Source organism: Acomys russatus, chromosome X (assembly GCF_903995435.1).
Source record: "Acomys russatus chromosome X, mAcoRus1.1, whole genome shotgun sequence".
NCBI classification, from domain to species: domain Eukaryota; kingdom Metazoa; phylum Chordata; class Mammalia; order Rodentia; family Muridae; genus Acomys; species Acomys russatus.
This window is the reverse complement of record NC_067169.1, coordinates 25,381,517-25,408,550: the sequence shown is the minus strand read 5'-3', so window position 1 is coordinate 25,408,550 and position 27,034 is coordinate 25,381,517. Positions and strand designations below refer to the sequence as shown.

Genomic DNA, 27,034 nt, shown 5'->3' with positions numbered 1-27,034 from the left:
CACAAGTGATGGGATAACAATTTAGTTGTAATCTGAATAAATTAATTAAATTATTAAAAATGGAAAAAAGTGATTGAGCATATGTGTGCCTCAAACATCTAGCCTTATCATAAACTGGATAATACAGTAGCTGTCTTTTCTCAGGAATTAGCAGAAAGAGAATATGTGTTTGTTGCCTATGTTAGTTCATTATACATGAGTTTTTCTGGTGAGGACAAAGTGCTGCCTGATAACGATATACTAACTAATTTATAGATTACAGAATTGTGGAACTGATTAATATCAGATGGCACAATATTACTACTGTAGATATACGAAAGAGCATTAATTTTGGCATTTTTTTTATAACCTGGGGAAACAAAGGCAGGAGAGATGTAAAACAGGCCATGCATTTCTATAAAAATAGAAATAACAAAACTTTGCATCATGCCAAACTACAGAGCATAACAGATTAGCTCCAGGAGCTCCTAAACAACATTAGAAGCAAAGGGCCTTGGCTCCCTCCTGACATAACTATCAATGAACAAGTCACTATCTGAATTCCTGCCCTAACAAGTTCTTTCATTGCCAGCAAGACATCCCTACACCTGTAATAACACTTGACTGTGAATGTTGGACCGCCAGGTAGCTACTTTCCCCAGAGGACCCAGACACATAATCTTCCGCAACAGTTAGACCCATAAATTCAAGGCTGTTAAATTGAGCTGTCTCATTTAGAAGTGAATAATCCCTTAAAAAAAAAGAAGAATCTGCTGTCTTCCACTCTGTCCACATCCTACCCATGCTCCCTCCTCCAACCTTCCCCAGACTTTCTGACTTTTTCACTTCCTTTCCTGAAGTTTGTCTTGTGAATCAAAATCGTCATTGCAATTAAAGCTGGTTACACTGTGTTAGAACAAAATAAGAAAGTTTTAACTGGCTTTTATAACCTGTCACAAGGGGATTACAGCTTCCAAAAATGTCATGCCATCTAAAAATGTACAGGCTTCAGAAGAAAGGACCCAGTGATAGTTAATACATAGAATGTGAGTGCTGCAGTATGTAAGTGAATCCACTTGTATAAATTTGGACTTGAGTTTCAATTTCAGTGGGTGACAACTATGATGGTGGTCAGAATTTGCTAGCTGCCTCTGGCTTCCTTCACTCAAATAATTTTGATCCATTTCTAGGAACTTTTCAAGTCACCAGCTCGCTCTCGCTCTCTCTCTCTCTCTCTCTCTCTCTCTCTCTCTCTCTCTCTCTCTCTCTCTCTCTCTCTCTCTCTCTCTATCTAAGTGAACCAGAAAGGGCCCAAATTGCATGTTGTTCTGTGTCTCTCAGATATAAAAATTACCAGAATGCTACACTACCTACTGTGCAGTTCCTTGCACAGACCTGCCATTTTGATTATTGCTATTGTCCCACATTATTTCAATCCATCACTTTAAAATTGGACAGTGTCAGTATTTGGCTAAACAAACAAACAAACAAGTATAAAAAGTTCTCATGCCTAAGTGTTGAGGCCAGGATGTTCACTCCATTAACCTATTCCCCTACAGATTTATTGTAGTTTTTCCAACAGAATATATTTTAGTATTACAAAGGTTAAATTCTTAGCCAAATTTTAAGGTTAAACTTTCAAACACTCCCATTTTCTGTGGTCTTCAAAATAGTCAAATATTTACAGTTTCATATAGTTCAACCTAAATGTGTGAAAAGAATTTTACAAGCCAACATGTCTTTCACTGCCTCTAGAGAAAATGGCCTACTTCAGTATATTTTACAGTACATGCCAAGTAAAGAGTGATTTCTCTTTGAAATGTTGATAATCATACCACATTTGCCCCTATGCTTTCATGTTCTGTTTGCTTAAAGTGGGGGAATACCACAGCCACTGAGATCCAGCTAAACAGAGAAAAGGAAAGCCAATTGTTAGCCTGTAAAGACCAAAGCTTGCAGGTTCTCACTTCTGAAAAAGCACTCAAGAGTGCTTGGGAAGAACTAACCCCTTTGTTACACTTTTGTCTTGCCCCCCTAACTCCCCCCTCCCCAAACTTTTATTTTCGCTAGTAAGAGGCAGGATTCCACTTAAGTAGTCTAGGGAGAAATTAATGAATGATTTGCCTTTTCCTCTGTGACCAGCTAACCATTCTTTTCTGCTCTGAACTTCTGTCCTGCTTGGAAGGAATTGATTCATAACCTGAATTATACAGAATTAACCCTGACTGCTGAGATAAGTTATTTTGTTGCCACTTAGTTCATTTTTAAAACGTAACTTTTTTAAAAATGAATTATTTATACATGTCTCAATCACAAGTCCACATTTCCCTTCCAAAACAAAATTAGTATCATAGAATATACATTTTAAATATCTAATAAATGTTAAGTTATTGGTGTGGACTGCCCATTCATTTTTATGATCTAAATAAATTCTGGAAAAGCATAACCTAATTTATTCTTCCATATCAGAAAAATGATCAGATAATTTCTACTAACCATTATCCTGTTAGCTGATTTATGATTATATCTCTCTATTTAATAGTGAGGTCTTAACATTGAAAGATCATTCACATAACTCTAGCAAAATCATGCATTTATTTAAATCACTCTTGACTAGTGGTATATAAATAAGCCCTTCTAAACCATATTGATTTTCCAAAGGGAATATTAAATGCTAAATAACTCCAGAGATTGGAAGGATTCCTGTCTCTGCCTTCATTCTTAATATAATCAAAAATGATGATATTGTACCTAGCTTATTTTTAATAATTCACACATTGAGAGCAAAAGAAAACATTACACCATTGCTGGGGGACATGAACTCTGAACTGCAAAACACATTCTTCTTTTCTTAACAAATAATAATTGTCCCACCACATCATGGTGTCTACCATGTATTAAGAATGTGTTCCTTAAAAAAAAGAATGTATCCCTTTATAATGAAGCTATAAATTAGCACAGAGTATTATTCTCCAGATATGAGATATACAGACACATAGGACAAATCTATGGGAAGAATGCAGCTTATATGTCTTTCATTAGTCCTCACAGAATTGTTCAGAAGTATATAATACTTTGATTTTATAAATCACAAAATTGGACAAAACTTATCTCTTGGGCAATGACAATAATTTTAACCATATTGATAAAGTGTGCTTATATGTTCATCAAACAGTTCTCCGTTCTTTTCTTGCCATACAGCTAGATTCTGTTAACCAGGTTCTCTAGTACTTATTGGTAGCCATGTGATTATAAGTTCATACCACTATTGTACATAATATTGCTAATCATAGTCTCTAAAGTGTCATGATAATTGGCAAAACTATAAAATTAGTGAAGCTTGAATTCTTGATTCTGAGTAGTGGGGAATATTTCAGAAGACCTAAAAACTCACTGGATTACAGGTGGTAGTGTTGCATAAGCAAGAAATAAGTCTGCATTGTATACATTTTGAATTATAATTGGCTACTTATAAAGATAGTAAGTCTGATAATATTGAATTTAACAATCTTTGATTCTAGCCTCCTCTTAATCAATGCTTTTCACAACTACTCAAGTATAACACTACAATTAATCTTAACTATATTATGGGATACTATGTCTTTATAATCATTTATTCTTTGAAACATAGCAACTTATAGTATACCCTATTTCAGATACAATGACTATGAAGTATATTTTATAAAGAAAATTTGATTATTTTTCTTTGATTACTTACTTTCTAACTAGAGAAGTTCTGCCAAGAATATTTTGATTAAAAGGTTTGAACTCTTTGGGAAGCGATAGTTGTTCATCACACTCTATGTCATCTGTCATTTGAATGTTATTTTCTTCTTGGTTTTAAGAAGAAATTGTTTATTTTGGAAAACTTCAACCCGAGTAAGTATTTGTTCATTTCGTAGACACAAGACTTTAATTTTTCTCTTTGTTTAAGATAGGACCACATATAAGCCAGGCTGGTTTGCAAGTTGTAATCCTCCAAAATGCTTGGATTACAGATGTATACCATCACTCCAAGACTCTCTTTTTGAGTAATAATGTATGTATTTTTATTTTATGTGCAATGGTGTTTGGTGTGAGGCTGTCAGATTTTACTGATTTTACAAACAGTTGTAAGCTGCCATGTGGATGCTAGGAATTGAACCAGGATCTTCTGGAAGAGCAGCCAATATTCTTAACCATTGTGCCATCTCTCTAGCCCCCAAAGAAAGACTCTTAATATTGGATTCAGAAAAGCAGTCTCCCCATTACACCTGGCAAGAAAATTTAACATTTCACATTTCTCAGACACAGTGAGGGAAGGAAACCTACTGACACCTAGAAACCAGAATTCCTGCTAAGTATCCTACAAAATGCAGTCCCCAAATGTCAGTAACATTGTAATTGAAAATCCATGAGTTAAATTGTGAGTGAGAACCAGATCTGCCTTAGTTTATAGTTAACATGTCATAAAGTACCTGAAACCATACTGAACACTCAGAAAAATTTGTTTCATGAATAAATGGTTCAAGAATATCTTGTATAACAAATAGATGAATGGGACCATACTTGAGCAATCGACAAGATGAGATTGGAAGATGGAATTTTAGCTTTTATGGTTCAGTAGAAGTACATTCGTGAATAAATAACTGCATCCCAAGATTTTAGTCTTCTCATCTGTATATTGGGGTAACCATACCCCCAAAATTGATGTTATAAATAGGAAATAAGATAAAACATGTGGATTGCTTAGCATAGTACTTGAGATGCCCTCAATAAAGAGTAACCCTTATTTTTCCAAAAGAAACAATGTCAGCGCTTCCTGGATTTAATTATGTGCTAAGCATAAAATTAAAGATGACTGGGGGTTGGAGAGATGAATCAGTGATTAAGAGCACTTGCTCCTCTTGAGATGATATAGGCACTGTTTTTAGCACTCACATGGTTACTCACTACTGCCCTCTAATGCGCTATTCTGGCCTCAGCAAGTAACCAGCACACACATGATGCACATAAATACATACAGGCAAATATTCACACAGAAAATAAAATGTGTCTTATAAAAACAACGCCTAAAATATCACTTACTTCCTCAATAGTACCTATGCATTAAATAATATGTTTATGACATAAAAACAAAAAGAAGTTGAGTATTAAAGATGATCACTAACCTGCTCCATATTATGCAGCCATTAAAAGCACAAAGACAAAGCAGGACTCCAAATACCCCAAAATCTATGTTCTCTCCACTATAATACATTGGATTTGTCATGAAACTAAAACCTTTCCCATGATCTTGGTGCTGTGAAAGCCACCTGCTATGCCTTTATTGCTTTCCTTTTGTGTAGTATTGAGCAAGAGGGCACTATCCCACTTTTCTAGGACTCTCAAACCAGCTTATCATATACTTTCAAAATCTTACCAAGTTGGAGGTCCCATATTGTATATCTGAAAATAGGTTTGTTAAAAAGGAAATGTACCTATATTTGTTATTATGTACTGCCTTCCCTGTTTTATCTTCTGTTGTTATATTGCTTAGAAGTATGCATTGTCTTCTGCTTATTTTAGAACAATACCTGACCTATAACTCACCAAGGCTAGAATTTCTTCAATTGATCCTACTGCTATACTACAGTAGACATGCTGGGAAAAATCAACTTACATGGGCACAGATTTTATAGTTATCCTAATTTCTATGATGCAAAAATATAACCTCAGAGTATCATAAAACTTACATTGACTTTACAATAACAACGAGATTTAATAAAGTCTCAAATTTCCTGGTAAAGCTTATCTAATATTCATCTAGTGGTTAACAAGATTTAGAAAATTAAGTATGACAGTGTTTTGTGAATGAAGACAAAATGAAATAATAAAAGAAAGAAGGCTAGTTGATTCTAATCTTTCAGTTTCTTTACTCTCTGTCTTGTTCTCTGAGATTAATATTTATCAGTCCATTTTGTGTTTCTGTATACTGGCATTTAGATTTTTTGTAAGTTTTACTGATATTTAATGTCCTATACCTGCTTTGCTGGATTCCTCCAAAAGTAGTACATTACAATTGCATTTAGTATTGATTAGGGAATCATAAAGCCTAAGGAGCAAGGAAAGCTCCCAGTGATGGGAGGGGTGGGAGAACACTTGTCTTAGCACTTTCCCTTTGATGCGTTGATAACAACTCAATGCTCACTCAGCTCTCATTGAACTGTATTTTTATTTGAAATAATCATCATAGAAAAATTTCATCTGCTAACTGTGCCTTTAAAATGTCAAAATTAAGTAGAAGAAATAAAATATAAACAAGAAAGATTGTTATCAGCATTTCAAAAAGTGAGATGATTGATAGAGGGCTCATTGTGCCTACTGAACAAAGGACTTAGGCTATGTACTTTGTTGTGCATGGCTTTTAAATCATAATTTACATCTTTTCCAAGGAAACTGACATCATATGGTTTTTGTTTTTGTGAAGAGGCAAAAACTAGTCCATCAAAACTACATTATAGCAGCTCTCTGGGACATGTTTTGGCAATGGAATTGTTTGTGATTAAAATAAATCTCATTCCTGTTCATAGAGCTTGGACATGAAGCACAACCGGTAATTAGTCATTATGTATTGATTTTGACAGAAGGGGGAGCTATTTTGAATTTTGGTCTTACTTTGTGGTCTTCTCCCTTCTTGTTCCATTTTGAGGTCCTTTTCAGATTTGAAATGAGAACTTTTTTAATGATAAAATTATATAGGAAAGAGGGAATCAAAGTATCGCTAAACTTCTTTGCCTACATCTTATTTTATTTTATGAGCTGTCAAGTTCCCCTTTGTCACAAAAAAAAAAAAAACCATGTTAAATAATACCTTTAAAACAGGTAAAGTATCACTTTAAAAATGAGGAACACAATGAAAAACTGTATATGATTTCCTATAACTTAGTGTGAATATATAGGCTAAAACTAGACATCATATTTAATTGATTGGATACTGAAAACTATAAAGTTTTCGCAAGAAATTGTAGTGATATTTAAAAAACAAAAATGCTGCTATCATAGTTTTGGGGGCTTCTTGAATGCCAAAACATTGTATGTTTGTTTCTGAAACACTTATGAAGTGACAGTGTCCAACAAACACATAGGTGACATACTTTTCCTAAGCTGTCTTATTCATTAAATTAGCCAGATTGGACTACCACAGCAAGATACTATACACGGAATGGCTCAAAACTATAGTCTTTTAGCAATTCTAGATTCTGAGAAGTCCAAAATTAGTATGTGTCCTTCTCATGCCCTGGACTGGTCTTTTTTTCAGTGTTTTTCCCTAAAGCAAGACCAAACTATCTCATTTCTCTTTTTGGGGGATGGGGGCACAAATACCACTGGATGTATGCCCCCACTTTTCCTTAATTACTTCCCCTAAGATACTGTTTCCAACTCACTTTGGGAGTTAAGGCTTCAATACATGAAGGGAGCATTTAATGTATAACTTTAATTGCAAAATAGTAATCTTCCTAATATAAATTTTTATAACTATCGAGTAAATTTCTTGGTGGTTAAAAAATCATTGTATTTGATCTAACTTGTGTGAATGTGTGACAAATAAGCAGGGTACTTTACATGCCTAGGTGCCTGGGGGCTCAAAATTATTTAAAAATAACCCTTTCATGATCCTCACTTTGTCTAATAAAGCCATTCACCAGACTTAGTGGAAAGAAGACAATTCTTTGTAAACAGAGTCTCCAAAATGTTTGAAGACATACTACAATAAACATTCTTCTCAGAAGAATAGTTTCAGTGTAGGACTCTTGAAGGTTTCATTTTCAGACCAATCAGCTAGGTGAAAATTGAGCTGACCAAAGTGAGATGGCAAAATAGTTTACTCCCTGTAATTAAAAAAGGGGAAGTTTCTAAACCACAGTCATCTTCTATACTAATTTGAACAACCAAATGTGATTTCCAGTAGAATTTTTTTATTAATTTTTCTCATTCTTGGCAAGCTGGTACAGCTGCTCTGTGGTGTGGGAAATCAATTTTTCCATAAGATCGGAATGTTCTCTATGTCAAATGCAGAATGTTAGTTATCCTGTATTTTCATTGCATGAACACATTCCATGGATCCAAATTTAGTAATTTTTGTATTTTAACACTTAACTTTACACCTTTAATTTTAAAAGCTCATATGGAATTCTAGTAGATTATTTCATGGGAGCGATTTGGTTTACTTGGGCCACTGAAAAATAACTTGTTTGTAAGCATGTTGAAAATCGGTGCCAAAGTATGAGCTTTTCTTACACAGAATTTCTTTTTTTCCTGTGGATAGGTAACTTGTTTTAAAATTTTTATTTGTTTCTACTCAATGACACAATTTGGATTCATAAAATTCTTGAAATATATTCATAGTGAGAAAATGCGTATTTTTGAATTATAGATTTTTGTAGATGAGGTATAATAATATTAATAACACACTGTAATAAATAATCGCCCATTCACTTCACTGAAGTATTAAAGTTAGTATAGCACCTAGGTATTGGGTGTACAAGTAAGTCATTGATGACTTCCAGATGTTTTCATTTTTACGCTGCTACCACATCTGTCCTTCCCCAGCCTTTGTCTTCTTTAAATATAACAAAGTTTTTAAACTCTAATCTCCCCAACAAAATGTCCCCAAGGGCTTCATCAGTAATTCACAAACCAAGAAATGGCATCACTGTGTGTTTGGAAAGCCAATAAGAGTCTCAAGGGTTGCTGGGAAACTAGAAAAAGCCAGTTCCCTATTGTGGGAATGCTAAGGATGGATTTTGCACATTTTACCCACTGCCTGTTGTATATGAGTCAACATCTCATATGGTTTCACTGATTTTGCATGTTTCCATGGGTCTTAATTACCAGCCTGGAGTTGCAAATTGAGGTACATCCTGAATCTGTTCTCACTAAGACATAAGGATCTAAGGAGGGAATAACACTTCATCACTAATGGGATTCACACTTTGTTAGAAAATAGTCTTGTTGCTCTAACCTTTGCTTGCATCAACAGCTACTGCTTTGAGACATATATTTGCTTTCCCTCTTGCCTCTGAAGTTATATTAATTTATCTTTCTAGCTTGGGAATCTGCTTCTTTTGGGTCTTGTGTTTTCAAAAAAGCACTTTTATAGCATTATAGTCTCATTGGTTTATGTTCAGGGTTATAAACTACTGCTTTTTTTGCTAGCTTTGCAAAAGAAATGACTTTTAAAAAATATAAATTACTTCTTGTTTTCATAATTTCAAAGAAATTTATCCACAGACGACACATAAAATAACAGTTAAAGCTCATATGAACTTGTTTGTCCTGCTGATGCTACAAAACCAGTAGCATTGCACATGAACACCTCACTCAGAATAGTGGTCGCCTAACTCCCTTCAAATCATTAATCAAATATATTAACTCTTTCTTCACTGTATACATGCAAGACAAATCATGCCTCACTGCTTTCTTCTTCTTTTTGCATAACATTTGGACCTCTATCATTGGTTATTATTCTGTCCTAATTATAATGAAGTTATTTTTCAAATTTGCTTTAATTCTATTTTTATATTCATATTTTGCACAGCCCATGCTTTTACTAAATATAAGGGAAATAGCAGTTTTTGCTACACTTTCGTTTTTTTAAATATTTATTTGTTTTATTTATTGCATATGATTGCTTTATCTGCGGATAAAGCACCAGATCTCATCAGAGATGGTTGTGAGTCACCATGTAGGTGCTGGGAACTGAAATCAGGACCTCTGGAAAAGTGGGCAGCACTCTTAACCACTGAGCCATCTCTTCAGCCATACACCCTTATTTTTCATATTTTTCTGCATGTGCATGTATGTGGTGATGGTGTGTACATGGAGATCAGAGGACAAGCTGTCAGTTCTACCATGTGGGTCTCAGAAACTGAACTTTGGTCATCAGGCTTGGTGGCAAGCACCTCCATCCACTGAGCTATTTCACCATCCTAATTTTATTTTTCAAACGAATTACAGTAAAACTTCATTAAAGTATTAAGCTAGTTATTTTTCCTAATCTGAATGCAAATGTTTTCCTGCATACTTCATGCTAAGAAAGAACCTAGGCAATTTCTTAAAATATTCACAGATTATAATTGTACTCTTCTGACTAAAATTGTAGCTCTATCTGGGTAGTTATGTTGCTTCACTGACAGTGAAGGAGAGAGACATCAACTACAAGTACGACTTCATTTCTCTTGAAGTAAGGGCAGAGTCAAGTAAATGTCTTGGGGAAAGACTAACCACTTCTATTAAAACAGAACTTTGGAAATAAGTGAGCTTCCAAGTACGAGCCGTAGGGCAATGCTGTAGTCTTTTTGTAGAGGATGAATGGAAGGATGCTTCTTTATTATTGTTGTTGCATATAGATATATGCAGATATGTATGTGCAAATACATCCTGATGAGACCGTGTTGCTTGTATGTGTTTAGGGCTTAAGGCATGTGATCGCATAACCTGTTGGGAGGCTCATCCCTGGAAAATACTTACTGTTCCACCCTCAGAAGCCTTTAATTGCCTGTAGCTCTTCATCTAGGGGTGCCTTGTGAGATTTCCTGCATCTGTGCTGGGATGTCAACAGGTCCTATTATTGTTCATGTCTTATTTAGGTATCCAGATGGTTGAGATGCCATTACAACCTTTCTTGTTGTATATAGAAGATAGTATATTACAATAAACTTCCTAGTCCTTTGGTTCTTACAATCTTTCTGCTTCCTCTACAGGCACACTCTCCTGGGAACCATGTGTTTGTCAATACATAGCTCTGCATCTAAATGTGACTATTTTTGAAAATGAGACAGAAGTCCTTATTTACATTTTATTTTATTTGAGACAGAAAGTATATGGGTGACAATAGATTATGTTGTGTCCTCTGTTTCTTATGGGTTCTTCAGGAATTTGAGCTGGTATCATCACATCAGAAAGTGACAAGTGCTTCCTCACTAAATGCTCCATCATGACCTTGGCTGATGTCTCAGCCTGCCTGATGAGGTCATGGTTCAATGGAAAATGTATTCTTTTGGTCATTGTCCATCTTGCTAGAATGAATTTTGAAAGACAGAAATGAGGATATTTATCAGAACATCAAGGAATAAGAAACAACTAGAAAAGGCCACATCAATATGTTGAAGTGCATGCTTCTAAACATAATATATTTCAAGAAATTAATCACTGTTTCTCAAATAATTAGAGGGGTGGAATGATTTTGCCTTCAGGGAATATTTGGCACAGTCGAGAGATATTTACTTTTTTCATCCCAACATCTGGAAATATGAGTAATGCCACTCTAGTTGGGTACACTCCAGGGATGCTACTAAACTTTCTATAATACACAGAGAAGAAATCCTGTTTTGTATCACCCTGCACCATATGGCACTGTATGCCTGCCCCTTGCCTCCTAACCACAGCTCCAAAAACAAACCACTACTGTCAGTGTACCCACAGACACTAAACTGGATGTTTATAATGAAACCAAACCTTCTTGAATCAACTCATAAGAGTCTTAATATGTTTTGAAATAGCCACATTGAATCCTGAGCAAAGATATCTGAAGTACACTTTTCTTTTCTTTTTTTGCATGGAGTTTTCATGGAAAAATGTGTTATCTGAGAAGAGTGAATACAGGCATTGATACCTAAATTATCTCCTTTTCCCTTTATTAAGTGGGAAATTTCCCATCCTCCTTTTCCCTGCTCCAAGCCTCCTTTGGTGTCTCTCAATATTTATTTTTGGATTTGTTTGGCCTACCTTTAGCTTCAGAAACATCTTTTGAGGTATTCCAAGATCCTTCATTTTTTGTGTTGATTCTTGGGTGGATCATTAAAGAGTTCTTGGGGTGTGGGGCTGGAGAGATGGCTCAGAGGTTAAGAGCACTGACTGTTCTTCCAAATGTCCTGGCTTCAATTCCTAGAAACCACATGGTAGCAAGACCCGGTGCCCTCTTCTGGAGTGCAGGTATTACATGCAGGCAGAACACTGTATACATATTAAATAAATAAATATTTTTTTAAAAGAGCTATTAGGTGCTGGTGGGGGTGCCCCTTTATAGAATAAAGTCAGCATTTTCACTCACGGAAGCCAGTCCTGTGAGTCCTTTGTGTTTTCACTTTTAGAGAAAGTAGCAGATTTTCATTACTAAAAAAGAAAACCTACCAACACTGTTTTGAATGGCAGTCTTCAATCTCTCTTTTCTCATAAATGAGAAAGATGGTATTGGGATCCTCGTGTCTTCCTATATCCTGTTCTTCTTTCATTTGGCATTTGGTTTATTTGGGCCTTACTTTTGTAAGATAAGGTACGTCTTTGAAACCATGGCTAATCTCAAACTGGTGATCTTGTATCAGCCTCCCAAGTGCTAACCGTATGTGCAGCTGTGTGCCACCACGCTTGACAAACAGCTTAAGAAAGGACAGACTCCTTTATCCTCATGTGGATTTTATAACAATTAAAATAAATGATTAAATCAATTTTGACTAGAAAAAAGAAATTAAAGATTTTCTTAATATAGGTTAGAGAAGTCCCAAGGGTGACTTTCAAAAAACACAATGGGATTCATTGATTACAAGTTAAGTTCAGCCTCCCATTTGTTAGACTATATAGTTCATTGAAAATAGTGGGTAAACATCATTTATTAACAGGTATCTTCATATTTTGCTGCTCTTATGCAATTCCTAGCTTTCTTTAGTTTTAAAAGCCTTCCTTGATGCAAAGCAAATTTTGTCCAATAGAAATACAATGCAAGCTACATTCTTTCTCAACTGTATTGCCAGCAGTTGTTCTTGGCTATCTCCCACATGTTCCTCAAGAAAGCTTGTCTGGAAAATTGCTATGGAGGCTGAACTGAATGTCACATACTCAAACACACATACACATACACACACACACACACACATGCATGCATGCACCTTTAATCATAGCATCCAGATAGTTCAGGCAAGAGGACTACAAATTTGAGACTTGGCTGATCTACATATGAAGATCCTGCATCAAAACAATGTGTTATAAAAAAAAGTTTTTACTTTTTTCTTTTAAAAATTGTTATCATTTATTTTATGTGGAAGGATGTTTTACCTGAATGTATGTCTGTACACCACATACACACAGTGCCCACAGAAGCCAAAAGAGGGCATTGGATCCTCTGGGACTAGTGGTTGCATGTGTTTCTGAGCATGTGGGTACTGGAAATTGAACCCTGATCCTCTGGAACAGCAGTCAGTGTTCTAAACTACTATGTCATCTCCTCATCCCCCAATTTTCTTTCTTCTTTTCAGTGAATGGAGGCTGAAATTTTAAACTAAGTGGATTATCACTGAAAAGGACAATGTATTTGTATATGTAATGTGCATGTGAGAGTGCTTAATAATGTGCCATTCGAAAAATTGGGGCAGGGGTAACCTGATAATGGAAATTGAAAGTGGAGAAAGAGCCCTATGACAGAAGCAAATGGACTTCTCTATAGGAGAGGGGAAAGGGGATGTTTAGTAAAGTCAACTAGAGATAAGAAAGTTCCTTGTATTTGTTTATGCAAATGTGATTAATACATACATATTCTTTATCAACATAGCAGTCTGCTGAGTTCAGTATTTCACTTTTCTCTATTCTGTCAAATGGAGACCCAAGTTTCTTTGATCATCTGTTTCCTCAACCTCCTACTAGATAAAAAACAATACTCACAAGATGGAGCTGGAGGAATAAGACTAAGACAGGGCACAGTGTGATTTTCTGTAAAGAGCCAAAGGGTCAATATTTCTAGGTGCTTAGGCTATATGATCTCTGTTGGGAGAATTCAAGTGTTCCAGTATAGCCCTAGATCCCTATAGAAATCCCCCATAGAAAGCATGTTGACAAATTAGCAGGGTTACATTTCAACGAATTCTTATTTACAAAACAAGTAGTGAGCCAGATGGAGACCATTGGACATAATTTGCCAACTAACTGTGTGTCTCAGTTCATATGTGTCAATGTGGAAAGAAACAGAGATTGTTTTAATATGTGGTAATTTTTCTCCTATAGTATATAAACTTATTAATATATAGTATCATATTATTTGACAAATGAAGAAAATTGGCTTTGTATGAAAGATTGACTCTTATTTAATTCAATAACCAATTAAAGATGAAGTCAGTGATCAAATGGAAAAAGTAAAATGTAAAATAAGAAAAGTTGTTCACTATATTTGGTCACTAGATATAGAAGGATGGTTGAGGTAAAACTATAGTTAGAAAAATAATAATGATCAATATTTGATAAACAAATGTTCTGTCTTCTGAAAGTTCAAAAATATCAAGAACAAAGTAAAAGGGTAAATCTCAACGAGAATAAATTGACTTACAAGAAATAGTAAAAAGGGAGCTGAGCATTGCAGCACTCAGGAGGCAGAGGCAGTGAATCTCTCTGTTTGAAGCCTGTCTAGCCTACAAAGCAAGTACAGGACAGCCAGGCCTACACAGGGAAACCCTGTCTCGATACAAACAAACAAGCAAAAAAAGTAATGATGTATATTACACAGAGTTCAAACTAGTATGAAATGTACCAAAGTTTTTACTATGGAAATAAGAAAGTGATCTGAATAGACAAAAAGGAAAAATATTTTACAATCTGCTAAGTTACCAAAATTTATCAGTTAAAGAAAACAATGTGATTTTCTCCTTTCTACTAATCTCTATTTTAAAAATATTTAATGGTAGCATAGTTTGGTAAGAATCTCCTATTCTATTGATTGAAATATAAATTTAGGAAACCTCTAATGACATTACAGTAACTTTAGAAATATTTTGACTCAGCATTCCCACTTAGATTCAATTTTAAGCAAATCCTGCAAATGTATATGTAATTTATATTCCTAGATGTTTGATATATATTACCAGACAAGATTGCACTTGGCTGTATGTAACAGAAACACAACTGCTGTCATACATTAAACAGAAAGGGAGAAGGCTAATTTTCAAACAGCAAGAAACCAGACAGTAGTTGTCTCAAGTTTTTATGGTTGTTTGAGAAAGATAGCCATGCAACTTCTTGTTTGGTCTTCCACAGGTTATGAATTTTGTTTTTGGGGTCTCCATTTCCAGGCTGGGAGAAAGAAGGGTAAAAATGGTTTTATCTCAAAAAAGGTTTTCCCTTTTTATGCAGAAAATGATGCTTTCTTTAGAAGTTCTCTATCTTAAGCAGAATCATTGGGCTACCTAGTCCTTCTATCTTTTAAAAATTGCTTTCTTTTATTTACATTTGTGTTTTGTCTCCATGTATGTCTTCAAAGCTGTCAGATCCCCCTGAAACTGGAGTTACAGACAGTTGTGAACTGACATGTGGGTGTTGGGATTTGAATCCTGCTCCTTCAGAAGAGCAGCCAGTGCTCTTAACCACTGAATCACCTCTCCAACCCCTGGTTTTTCCACCTCTTAAGTAGACCTGAGCAGAGAATAATTTTAAAGAATCCCATGAGATGAGCAAAGTGGTACATACCCACAAACCTAGTACTGCAGACACTGAGGCAGGAAGTGGTGTGTTTGATGGGATATATAAAGAACTTAAATAATCACACAATCTGACCAATGTGGTACATAACTTAAACTCCAGTTCAAGGACCAGTTTGGGCACTTAGTGTCTCTACTGACTTAATCAAAGAAGAAAAGAATATAAAGAGAGCATATAGCAGCTGAAATTTAAATTTGGGTCTTGTTTATGAAAATAAAGACAAAGATGGATATTGATTGGTGATTCTGGGGATATGCTACCTAGATACCCCCACCATAGAAGGACCAATTGTGTGGGCTACAAGTTACAGCCTGTGGCCTGCCCAACTCCACAGTCATTTCACCCAAATGATTTCTTTTTTCTTAGGTGCCGACATCTGGCATCTGAAATAAGCAAAGATATAAAGGTCAAGACTTTTCGCTTTTAAAAAATATTTATTTATTTATTATGTATACAGTATTCTGCCTGCACACCAGAAGAGACCATTAGATCTCATTTTAGATTATTGTGAGCCACCATGTGGTTACTGGGAATTGAACTCACGACCTTCAGAAGAGCAGTCAATGCTCTTAACCTCTGAGCTATCTTTCCAGACCAAAGGTCAACTGTTTTCATCCAACAGATATTACTGCTTCTGTCCAGCTTCTTGGGCTATCTAAAGATTTTCCAAGACTATCTATCCAATCCTGCTTCTTTTCTGCAAAATTGTGAGCCCATAATGGGCAACTTAATCCCAAATCCCATCACAGCATCTGTTTTCAGAAAACCTAACCTGCAACAATATAGTATTATTTATGGTAGGGAATACCCAACAATACAAAAGATGATTAGTAAGTTATACCATGAGGAACAATTATGACCATTGAAATGAAAATTGAGATGAAAATTTAATGCTGTAAAATATTTGTGACACTAATTAAAAAGGCAAGAGAGAAATCGTGGCACATCTATAAAATAAACACTATATAGGATTATGATCCATCTCCCTCTATGAATAAAATTCAAACATAGTTCACCACATGAAAAAGATAAACACAAAACAACATGTATTGTTTAACTCATATATGAAATATCGAGAAAACTAAATGTATAGAAATAGGAGAGAATTGCCTGAAACTGGGAGTAGGAAGACTGTAACTAAAAACAAAGGATCTTGGGCTGATGAAAATGTTCTAAGCCTGAATTTCTCGGTTGTTTGCATAAGTGGTAAATTTACCAAAAGTCATTTAAGATGAAGGAAATTTATGATATCTAACTTTTAAAGCAATTACTATTAATTTTGGGGAATTTAATATGTGAGTACTATATTTTCACCATACACTCGCCTTTCTCCTCCCTTTAACTAGTACTTTCATGTTCTCCTTACTTCTTCTCACACCCATAGCCTTTTCTTCATTAAGTAGTATTGTTACATATATGTGTGTTTGTGTGTGTGTGTGTGTGCGTGTGTGTGTGTGTGTGTGTGTGTGTGTGTGTGTAAAGCTACTGACTCCATTTAGTGACACTGACTTCATTTAGTATTGTTCATATGTATATGCATTGGAATGAGATAACTGATTAAAGGATTCATCTTTGTGGAAGATTGAGTCTCCCTCTCTTAGCATCCATTAATTGCCTGTAGTTCTTCATCTAGGTATGGGGACTTGTGAGATTTCTCCATCCACATTGGCACAACAACTGGTCATGTCACATCACCCAAGCTGGCCTCAGTTCCTGAATGTCCTGTCTCAGCCTTCCAAATGCTGGGATTATAAGAGAGCACCTCCACTTTTCTTTTCTTTCTAATGTTCTTTTATATTGAAAGTGAAAGGTCTCTTTTGTTCTCACAAATGGAAAATAAAATTATTCTGTTCATATTCTTTATATACTTTAGATATTTTGTATCCATCAACTCCTACAGCTAGCTCAACAATAAATTCTTCCGACAAGTAGAGAAAAGAAAATGTACTTTACTATAGAGTGTGCTAATTATCTTTTAATCAGCTAAAAAAAGAATTAGGTCAACCTTTTTGAGATTCAACTCAGGTTATTGTCCTTTGAGGTTCATCTTAAAATATGTTTCAATATTCTGTGCATATTCATTGTAAGAATTTTGTGAACTTGCACTGTTAAAAAGTTCCATTTCAAGCCAGGTGTGTGGTGCATACCTTTATACCAGTACTTGGGAGAAAGAGGCAGATAAATCTCTAATATTGAGACTAACCTGGTCTAAAAAGCAAGTTCCAGAACACTCAGGGCTACCCAGAGATCCTGTCAATAACAACAACAAAAAACCAATCTCAATATATTTTTAAAATATTATATATACACATATATATGTATATTTGTATGCATGTACATTTAAGAAGATGGAATCAAATCACATTACATGGTTTCTGGGAATTGAACTTGGAATGTTTGGAAGAACAACCAGTGCTCTTAACTGCTGAGTCATCTTTTCAGCCCCCAATTCCAATATCTTTATACAACTAATACCAATATTAACATTCTGATGTAGACTCTCATAGAATATTTTCAATATAAATTTAACCATAAATATATATTCAACATACGCTGGATGATTATATTAAAAACCAAGATTATTTCCAGAAAGTGGCAGTATGTTTGCTTATGTGCCAACTGAGTTTACTGTCATTTGAATATCCTTCATGTAAGCCAATTTAGATCTGTAATATCAAGTTTTAGTGGTTATCTTCTCTGCCCCAACTCTGTGTGTGTGTGTGTGTGTGTGTGTGTGTGTGTGTGTGTGTGTGTGTGTGTGTGTGTGTAAACATATTACTGTGGGCATATGTACATGTGCATGTAGGTACATGTATGTACACACATGTTGTGGAGTGAAGAGATTAATGCCAGGTATCTCTGATCAGGTATCCATCATATTTTTGGGGACAGTTTACATCACTGAACCTAGAGCTCACTGATCGGCTAAGTTGGCTGACCAGTGAACTTCAGGAATTCTCCCATCTCAGCTCCCATCACATTAGAATTCTGGGTGTGTACCACCATACTGGGTTTTACCTTTGTACTGGGGATCTGAACTTGGGTCTTTAGGCTTATGCAGTGGATACTTTACTTACTGAGCCATCTCCCCAGCCTTATTTCAATGTTTTTGAGATAAGGTATTATTATATAACGCAGACTGGACTTAAACAGAAGGCTGTAATTACAGGTATTCTTGACTATGCCCAGCTTGCTATATTATTTTATAAAACGGGTATAATTATTATAAATGCACTTTCAAAAAAGTAACATCAAAACTTTACCCACCCTACATACTTTTTAAAACCTTACCACACCCACCAAGAGATAGAATCTAATCTATGTCACCTTTCCTTGGACAAGGGTGAAATTTTGTGTGTGCCTCAATTTGGCAGCAATAACACTAGATGACATCTAAGAGATTATAAAAGATGATATGGTTCCTTCTTAGCGATCTCTTGGGACTCTCATTCTTGGAACCCAGCCAGTATGCTATGAGAAAGCTTAAATCACATGGAGAAGCTGTGTGCAGCTGTTCCAACTGTCAGCATGTGAAGAGCAACTCTTCAGATAACTCCAGTGTCTAGACTTCAAACTACAGCAGCCAACAAAAATATAGAGCAGAAGCGGCTGTACCCACGGAACCTTTCCAAAATCACAGATTTGTGAGCAAACTACACATGGCATGCTTCAAGTTGTTAGGGATCCAGGCAGTTTGTTAAGTCATTAGATGTCCAGGCAGTTTGTTACATAGTCATGGACAAGAATATCAGCAATGTGTCTTTGACTGACCATACCACACTTTTGTAAGCAATTACTTATTTTAGAAATACACATTATTATGAAGTGTTTTGTTATTGTTCTTGTCACTTTGCTTATGGAACTATCACTAAAATATACATCAGTAGGCACATCAATATATACAAAACTGTTTTCTCACTATTAATTTCATGGAAATAGAAATGCAATTCGAAGAATATGCACATCTTAGGGAGTGTTGATGTGCGTTCCATTTGATGTAGTTAAGCAGTCCACAAACCTATCATTTAGCACTAGAGAGATGGCTCAGCAGTTAAGAGCACTAGCTGCTCATCCAGAGGTCCTGAGTTCAATTCCCAGCAATCACATGGTGGCTCATAACCACCTAAAATGAAATCTGATGCCCTCTTTTGTCTGATGCTCTCTTTCTGTCATGTGGTCATACATGCAAATAAATAAATAAATAAATCTTTAAAAAAACATAATTTACAAATAATGAGGAAGCTTAGTTGATAAAATGCTTTCTGTCCAAGTGTTTGAACTGGATTTTGGATCTTAAACACTCATGTAAAATGCTAAGTAAGTACTGGAACCCACCAGAAACAGGATCTGTCCGGCAATCAGATTAGCTAGAACAGCTCAATCAGCAAGCTTTGGGTTCAGCATAAGTTTCTGCCTACAAAAAGATATGGTGGAGATTAACTGAAAAAGGCATCCTGACTTCAACCTCTGAAATCCATATACCAATGCACATGTGCAGGTGCACATGTATATGCATATGCATGCATATTCCACACATGTATGCATGTGCAAAATAGTTACATTTAAGACAAAGTTAGTGATGCACGTTCATAATCCTGGCACTTTTAGGAGGCTGGAGATACTGGAGGATTGCAATTTTGAAGCTAACCTGGACTACAGGGTGAGACTCCAACTCCAAAATTAGTATACCTAAAACAGTTTGGCAAAATAAATCCTTATAAACTCAATAATTAAAATTACAGGTTCCTGAATATAGAATAAAAACACTATGAAAAAGAGAATTTAACTTATTCATCAAAGATAATACATCCCAATATTTCAAGTGGCAAAAGTGATCATGCAGATATGAACGTTGAAGATATCTTAATTCAGTTCTGATTCTGTCCCACACACTCCTTCAGCAGTCCCCAAATTTACTTGGCCACTTATGCCACTCTTCATGGTATAGTAACCCTTAGTGATGAATTCAGTCTGATAGAACTTAAAAGTCTCTTCACATCAAGAAAATTCCCATGTGCTTTTCACAGGCCAGACAATGCGTTTTTTTTATAAGTGTCATTTTATTAACATTAAAAAAAGATAACTATAAATCACATAAATTCCCATGTGCTTTTCACAGACCAGACAATTCCTTTTTTTCATTAAGTGTCACTTTATTAACATTAAAAAAAGATAACTATAAATCACATGAATCTTTTTAGTTTTATAAGCCTGAGAGAAATAACAAGTAGAGAAATCTTTCTTAAAGAGTTCATGAGGGAACAAGAGATTTAATCAATATATCATAAATTAAATATGTGATAATTATAATTTACCACTATAATAATTGTTAACAATCATTACATTTTCAAACTTGTTAATCATTGTTTATCCCAAATTTCCACTTTTAACTGTCTATGTGTGTGTATGTGCATGTTTGGTTTTGAGAGCAAACCTCATGTAGCTCAAGCTAGCCTTGAACTTGTGTAACTGAACCTGACCTTGAACTCATGTAGCTGAAGCTGTCTTTGAACTTTTAATCCTGCTTCCACTTCCCTAATGCTGGCATTGCAAGTTTGCAGTACTATAACAGGCCAGCTAATTCTACTGGAGTCTAAGTGTATTGTAGGAATTGACTCAATCCTTACTGTCGGAGGACAAGATGCAAAGGCCTCAGCTGGTTGTAGAGAACAGCCAAGAGCTGAGTTAATTGATGCAATTATTAACTAATAATAGCAAATGAAATTAAAAAGGCAATGTTTTCATGTTATTTGAAGCAAATTCTAAAGTCTGTTGCTACTCTAATGTCAACTGATTTTTACTAATTCTGGGAGTGTTAGTATCTTCTCATTTCATCACATTAACAATACTTTATCTGAAGGTGGACAACATAGCTTACAAAATGCTTCTCATTTCTGTCCATTGTTTAATCTACTGTTCAACACAAAACAAAGAGATCAGCATTGCTCTTAAAAATCACTTTATTGGTAAAGTATGTCCCCAAAAAGTGAATATATGAGGCAGAGACAGCCAGAACTTGAAAACAAATACTCTATCATCATTTCAACTTGAGCCCTTTGAAAGTAGAAACCAGAGAAGCCTATCCGTTTGTCATTTGCATTATGTTAAAATTGCACCACCCAGAGTAACAGTAAATAAAGATTTTCTGTAAGGACCAAATGGTAAGCAGTCTCAGTTTTGTGAACCATCTGGTCAACTATCACAACTGCATACCTCTGTCATTGTACTTCAGTTTGTAAGCCTATCATCCTTTAAGCACTGAACCAACTCTCTGGTCCACCCCTTCCATTGTAGCTCATAAGCAGTATGGCTGTCTACAAATGAATGGGTATAGCTGTGTTCTACTAAATGTCTATTTAAAGAATGTGGAGGGCCATAGTATACTGAGTCTTGAACCCTGATATACGAGGATAAGTAAAACATAATAAATGCCATGTGTATATTTCTTCTCTTTCCACGTCCTTCACTCTTTCACTCTATGAGAAACTCTATTATTGTATATCCTTCTATTCTCTCTCTCTCTCTCTCTCTCTCTCTCTCTCTCTCTCTCTCTCTCTCTGTCTTTCTTCTGTCCCCACTCAAATCTTATATGTAATCATTTCCCAATATACATTAGTACATGGAGATGTGGCAGTATTTTAGTACTTTATTATATAGGTATGTCACAGATTAATGAATTTACCGCTGGTACTCGAATGGTTTCCATTACATTATTTGAACATGTGACATTTTATACATGCCTCAGTGTTTGTGTGGAATAAATCTCTAGAAGTAGGACTCGTAGCACAAGGTCCATACATCTGGAAATTTGTTTCAGAAAGCAATCACAACCTACTAGCAACCTGTAAGAGGCCCTGTTTCTATGGAACCTCATCAATGATGAATGGGTTCAAAGTTTTACTTTTGGTCTACTATTGGATGAGAAAAGATGCAATTTCCACTGACTTTTTTTAAAAATTAAAATCTGTTTTTAACAAATTATTTATCTCCTGTTTTATAATCTTTGTCCATTTTCCTTTGGAGTGATAATCCTTGTAAAGTCTAAGTACTAGTTGCACATGAGGGAGATTGGTTCTCTATCTCCAATGATTTATCATTTCTTTTAACTTCACTATTCTGTTTCCTTACCACAAAACATAACATTTTTGCCAATAGATTTATTGATTATAAAGAGATAAAAATACAGAGATAGCTTTATACATATGAATACAGATACAGATAGGGGCAGTAGATATAAATAACCTCGATTTTTCACACTCTTCATGTGCTGAACATCTGAGATAAATATTAGGTGAAAATAATAAAGGGTCAGGCTGGAACTTTCATGAAAAGGTACTTATTGCCAAGCCTGATGACCCGAGTTTGACCCCTGGAACCTGCGTAGTGGAAGGGGACTGCCAACTCTTGAAAGCTGTTCTCTGACTTACACACACACATATGCCATGGAATGACTATGCCCATACACATGCACACAAAATAAGTAAATCAAGATATAATTTTAGAATTAAAGCTTCAAAGACGATAATAAAGACAGTGGTGAAAGTTACAAAAGCTTGGACTGTCTTTGAAACCCCCCCCCAAAAAAAAACTTTGAATCAGAAGTCCAAGTGAACTTGTCAGTTGTTTCTTTCAATGTTAACACCAGTGTGGTACACAATGAAAACTAAGACATGAAGCAGGGCCACATGGCCAAGAGTAATTTATAACCTATCCAGTATACAATAATGGATAGGAACATTTTCTTCCTCAATTCCTTCTTCTACTTTCTCTTGTTTATTTCTAGATGAAGTCTCATATAGCTCAGGCTGAACCTTGTATATAATAGCCCAGGGAGAGTTTGAACTGCTGATCCTCCTGCCTCCACCTCCTGAGTGCTGGAATGACAAGCTTGTGCCATTGTTCCAGACTAGGAAAACATTTCTAATCAAAACAATAAGTGATATTCAATGAGTTCCAGTAAGTCTGAAACTTAATTCAAATATTTTATCTTTGCAGCTGCTTGCATATAATTTAATTGTAACATCTGTTAAATTGCATGTTACAAATGACAGTAGTACCAGCGTACAAGTGTTCGTTAATGGTACAAAATCCAAAATGGTTAAAAAAATGCCTCATCTGAAAGTAATTATTCTGCTAGCAGATTACGAACTTTAAGAATATTGTATTCTGTGATCTTGTTTTGTTTTATCTGAATTCCTCTTCTCAATTGATATCTTACCCCCTCCTATTACGCCAGCAAAGGAGAGTCAGAAAGTTGAAGTTTAAGGCAGATAAGTTATAGTATATGCTTTGAACATCAGGCTTATTTTTACTGTTCAGTTGGCATTGTCACCAAGCAGAGGATTTTTTTTTCTATTCAAGGAGAAGAAGCAGGAATGGGGCCTGAGGTGGGGGTACAGCCAGAACTATGATGTCACAGATTGCTTTCTCTCCTGGGAAACTCATCCATCAAACCGTCACCTCTGAGTCTGAGAAGGGTCACTGTGGAAAGAGGCGGCATGCCTCAGTTTAGGCATACTAAAGTGTCAGTCTGTAGTGGGGCTGCTGGTGTGAAGGCGATTCATTTCATTTCAAAGGCCCAGTGGCACGCTGCCCAACACAGGCACAAGCATAGCGCGCTCCTTAGAAATAATGACTCCAAACAGCCTTCACTGTGAAATGGAGAACTGTGCCATCTGCTTGTCTCCTCTGTGATTTATTCGCTTCAGGGTTTTAAATGATGGAGTGAAAAGGTAAGTCTTCCCTTTTAAAAGATGTCTGCTGCATATTATATTTGCGTTATATGGAGATTTGAATTTATAGTACAAATACACTTTCTAAGTATGGTCCTTGTCCTAGCAATATAAGGTAAACTTTTTTTGTCTCTGTTTTTGAAAAAAAAAAAAGGCCATGCTTTATAACTTAGCCTTTTGAGTTTCTTTAATATTTTAAAGATCTGTTTTTCTAAAGTAAATTAAAAAAAATGAGTATTCCTCAGTATGTTTGATGATGCAGATAAATTTATACTTCTGTGTTTGATATCCTACCTTCCCTTGCTATTTTCAGTTTATTTCCATTTCGGGGATGAATTAAAAACATGTACACATCATACACTGCCAAGCTCTTTTTGGTCCAGCCCAATGTAGGCAGATCCTAGCTTGTTGCTCCATAACTCCTTGGAACTCTTTCTGTTCAGGAAGGAAGCATGGAGCTATAAAATCCAGAGGAAGTTTGAAGCTGAGGCATTCCCAGGGAGACAGCAGAGCTTCTGGCAGCGCTAGAAGGGAGCCAAGGCTCACCTGCATGCCTGCCGCCTGTCTTAGCCTGTCATATTCCTGTACTTGTTCTTGCTGTGTGTTCTGTTCACAAAGGGGCTCAAAGGGCTGGGTTCGAGGCCGCGGAGGTCTGGCCTGGAAGAAATCAGGAGCAAGAAGCCAGCTTGCGAACCCCTCCTCTTTCCCCAAGAGAGCCGCTGCTGCAGAAGTCATTCAGTGTGTGTGTGTGCCGCTTTTCCTTGAGAAAGGATTAGAGAATTAGTAGAGGGCTTTGTGAGAAAAATCCTGGGAAAGGTTGCTGGGATGGAAGCAAACAGGGAAGGAGGATTTCAGCTCTTCTAGTCCTCTCAGTCAAGTGGCTCTGAGAACCTCAGTTGCTTGGCCTCCAGAAACTAGGGATTTTCTTCCATCACATTGGAGACACCGGTAAGGCATTTTTTTCCTACTACACTAGGAAGCTATTGCTTAAGGTTGCCTTTTGAAGTGCGGGGTGGGGGGTGAGGGGGTGGGGTCCTAAGGAAGGAAGTTGGTTAGTGATTCTGGGGACATCCTGCATTGTCTCTGCCTAGTGTATGAGAAAGACGCTGTTCACTGCACAAAGGGCTTGTGGCTAGAGAACAATTTTACTTCTCCCAAACTTGATTAGCATCACTTTCGAGTAATGGGTACACATGAAAACGCTAGGGCCCTTACTGGAATGCACTTATCTGTATGATAATCAAATCTTAAAGTCTTTTTCATCTAAATTTGAACAGTTTGGGAGTATAATGCTATGGAGGTTCAGGGGAAGGGAATCAGGCCTTTCCAGAAATTTCTCATTTATTTTTGTTCACGAGAAAAATGTATTTTACCGCTGTGTGTTTTGCTGAATTTGTAACTCGATCTGTGTGGGCCAGAATGGTGGCTAATACCCCCAATAGTGCCAAGAGTACGTTCCAGGCAGAAAGAGAACAGAGTTGAACATTCCAAATAAAAGTGGGGAAAATGGAATTTGGTCTTTCCTGTGCAGAACAATGTAGTTTACATTTGTTACACAAAGATCTATGCTCACTGGAAAGAAAAAAAAAAAAAAAAAAAAAGAACAACCTGCCATTGGGGTCAGAAAGAATAGATAGCACACCCCTTAGAATTTTCCAAGATCATCCTGGTCATACAGACTAATTTGGCAACTGATATGATTCCCTAATTCCACTCTGTTATTTTTTGGAGTTGACTTTGTTGTTTGTATGAAGATGCAACTATACATTATTTATACTATTTGTAAATACTGTTTTACTGTGTGGATACACATATATCCTTTTAGTAAACATGTCCTGAGACACTTGAGCCTAAAGAGTTCAGAATTACAGTTATTTAGTAGTCCACAAGCAATATACTGAGATGTATTTGAATCTGGAGGGTGTGTATAGAGAAGAGAGTAGTGGCAGATCAGATCATCTAGAAGCCCCCCCCCCCCAGTAGCTGCAACCAAATTCCTGAAATCCCTGTCCAGCCCTCCCCCACCTTAAGGATATCATTATAATCTTTGTTGTTGATTATTTGAATAACTTTAGCTGCTGCCTAATGTAGGGGGTTTTGTGCACTTCTCCTTGCTTATAAAAAGCAAACTAAAACCCCTGCTCTATGAAATGTTCTTGTTTAATGTTTCTTTTATAAACTTAATGTGTGTGTGTGTGTGTGTGTGTGTGTGTGTGTGTGTGTGTGTGTGTAATGTAGTTAATTATCACTCTAGTTGATTCTGCTTATTTGAAAATACTGATCAAGTAAAATGACCTCTCTGCTGATTATGGTTGGTCCAGAACTTTGACTTCAATTGGAAACTAGGTCCATAAGGTTTTGTTTTCCATGCTTAAGTTACAGTCTTAAAATCATCCAATAGTTAAAATACTAAAAAATTGAAAATATGCGTCATGCTCTTAATAACATTCAGAGTTTTTTAAAGTATATATCTAAATAAATTTCTTTAAATGCACATCAATGTAAAACCTTTAAAAATGTAGCATCTCTTTAAAATGAGCTATTTATTTGCCAAAAGTAAGTCAATTTCCTTTCAGTTTCATGTTTTCACTCTTTTATCAACGGAAAATGTTAGTTCAGCCAAATAGTTTTATCTTCCACATTTAGGAGTTGTTTACAGAATGTTGGCAGTTAATTGGGGGAAGGGGTTGGGCGTGAGATAACAGTAAATCAATTTATCTGTGAGCTGTGAGATTGCCTGGGAGGGTTGCAGGTTTTGATCAATGTCATTCACTGTGCTCTGCCTCACGCTCATTCCACTTTGAAAGACTGTTTACTTTCATCATATTTGAGCCTAAGAACATAGA

At 35.9% G+C, this 27,034-nt stretch overlaps 1 protein-coding gene across 4 annotated transcripts in view; it reads left to right on the top strand.

Moving 5' to 3' along the window:
• Window positions 1-27,034, top strand: part of Mid1 (midline 1) — a 351,166-nt gene that overhangs the window by 104,774 nt on the left and 219,358 nt on the right. The window contains exon 1 of one of the 4 annotated variants that reach the window (XM_051141311.1): window positions 23,533-24,188. The exons of 2 other annotated variants lie outside the window; for them this stretch is intronic. The gene's annotated coding sequence lies outside the window, so the exon portion shown is untranslated. Of the gene's footprint in view, window positions 1-23,532; window positions 24,189-24,441; window positions 25,137-27,034 lie in introns of those variants that run through there. One more of the 4 variants, XM_051141310.1, reaches the window with a different exon arrangement.